General features: G+C 35.6%; 1 long non-coding RNA gene across 1 annotated transcript; it reads left to right on the top strand.

Annotated features, from left to right (window-relative positions):
- Positions 1 to 249: 249 nt before the first annotated feature.
- Positions 250 to 1260, top strand: LOC148208042 (uncharacterized). Its single transcript, XR_015788739.1, has 2 exons — positions 250 to 552; positions 629 to 1260. It is a non-coding gene; the product is annotated as an uncharacterized LOC148208042 (long non-coding RNA).
- The last annotated feature ends 1042 nt before the right edge of the window (positions 1261 to 2302 follow it).

Raw genomic sequence — 2302 nt, forward strand, 5'->3', positions numbered from 1 at the left:
TTGTAAGTGATTAATAAAGTTTTTTCTTTTTACTTTTATTTGGAGCGTTGGATAACAAATAAAAATTATTTTTGAAATAATTAAATTAATTTTAAAAAATTATTTTTTTTTAAGGAACACTTTAAAAGTCAACTATAAAAAAAAGTCACCGACTTAAAATCATTTTAGAATCATGGTAATTAAATATTTGTAAAATTACTTTTTAAATTTAAAATATTGAATTGGAAAAAAGAAGAAAGAAATCAGATATTTTGTATCGCCCTCGCGCTCGCGGGCACCAAACCGAATCGCGCCGATGCTTGCTTGACCCGATTCGCGCCAAAATGGCTCACCGGATCACCGCTTGATGGACGAAACCTAAAACCCATTCCCATCAGACGGTACCTGCCCAGTGATCACATCGATCTTTAATTTCACCCGTCCGATCATTAATTCCCACATCGAAATTCAATTTCAAACGCACCGACAGAGAAAACCCATTCTCATTAGACGGTACCTTACGAGTTCTGGATTCCGGCGGCAGTAGCTCTACTAACTTCGCAAGTTTCTCTCGTCCGTACAGATTGCCATCATTTTTTTTTTTACAATATTCAGTACGTTAACTGTTCGATGTTTGATTTTCTTTCAGCGCTGGAATTCAGATGTAAAGATTGATCGCGGGACATTGATCCGTTTATGTTTTTTGCTTTCTGATATTCTTTCATCAATCTGATTAGCGTAGCAAACTGGAGCGGTTTCGAATTTTGCCCCAACCTTGGCAGAAGGAGTAGATCTCGTGGCTGATTGCATAACGACGAATTAGGGTAGTTCTGTTCTAACAGAGCGGCCAGCTGCACTCGAGGACGGATTCTGAAGCAAAATATCACATAATCCGTATCAATTTTGCGATTACGTTTAGAGACACGGGAACGACATTCGCATTTTCGGCCACACCACGAAGTCAGGATATTTCAGTCGCTTTTGTTGGTTTTTGTGGAAAGGTACCGCAATCGCAATAGTTGCCGTATTTTCATCAATCCCCCACGCCCTTGGTACAAAATTCTTGACTTATGGAGGATCTTTCTTTGCTCTAATTTTTAGTAGTTTTTTGCACTAATAAACAAATTTTGTTTTTTATTTTTTTATTAGAACTCGTAGAGTGAAGATTCCAACTCACGTGATTAGAATGGGAACGTTCTAGGATTTTAGTTTGGGGTAGAATTTAACATTATACCCGTTTAGGTTGATGATTGATTTAATCTAATGTCTCTCTCTTTCTCAGTTGGTACGGGATTACTATCTGTATGTGTATTTATTTACATCTGTGGTTGGCGAGAGCAAAAAAAATTACGTATGTCCAATGAAATGGCTCCAATATCTATATCAGAAGTTGTAAGTATGAGGCCCCTCCTTGCTATTATTTAGCTCTAAAAAGAGTGTGAGGGAAAAAAAAAAAAGGCTGCATGGTTGAAATTGAGTCAAATTTTGGGTTACTTGTTTTTAATTAGTTTCAAATGTTCGGTTGTGTCTTGAATAAGCAGCATAATGGCCAGTGATTATTAGTCTATTTTACTTTTATAACATGATTAGACTTTTTCTTTTTTGTACATAAGCAAGGGCAAAAAAAATTACACTTTAATTGTACATAATATGATCTTTTAATTAGAAAAAATCAGGAGTGCAAATTAGAAGAAAAGTTTAAATTCTTAATAATATAAACTGGGGATAATTGTCCAGTCTTCTTTCCTCCACCTCAATTTGGATTAGAAGGATTCGAAATCTAGACGGGTAGATTAGACCATCAAATCTTTGTTTTCTATATTTGGACTTTTGCAGTCCAACCCCTCTTCCCTTAGAGAAGCGCTGAAATTGCCGAATTGTATTGCTTTTTTCCCCCTCTAAATGTGGAAATATACATATTTTTTAATTTGGGTTTACCAATTCTATTAAAATTACTGAATCATACAAATATTGAATTCTCAAAATGAAGAGAATATAAGTTTTTTAAGTTACATTTATCTCAAGGCCCCTTGAGTTTAGACACGTCATCTTCTAGAAAAGGCCCCTCCCTATTACTGATCCAAGGTAGGTTTGTCCTTTTTAAATGTCATCTCAAAAGTCCATGATATCATAAGCTGTGGCTTTAAGTAAAACTTTCGTCCTGTAAATATCTTTGGAATAATGCTTTTGATGTGGGGGCATAAGCGGTATCAGGAGGCTACCCTATTTTTATTCCTTATTTAGAAGACCATTGAGTACAGTCAAAGACCTAATTCAAACACCTAAAACTGTGTAGGCTTGGACCTATGCCATAACCAAGTGG

The sequence above is a fragment of the Momordica charantia genome, assembly GCF_013281855.1.
Source record: "Momordica charantia cultivar OHB3-1 chromosome 11 unlocalized genomic scaffold, Mcharantia_2.0 BLBB01000011.1, whole genome shotgun sequence".
Taxonomy (NCBI): Eukaryota; Viridiplantae; Streptophyta; class Magnoliopsida; order Cucurbitales; family Cucurbitaceae; genus Momordica; species Momordica charantia.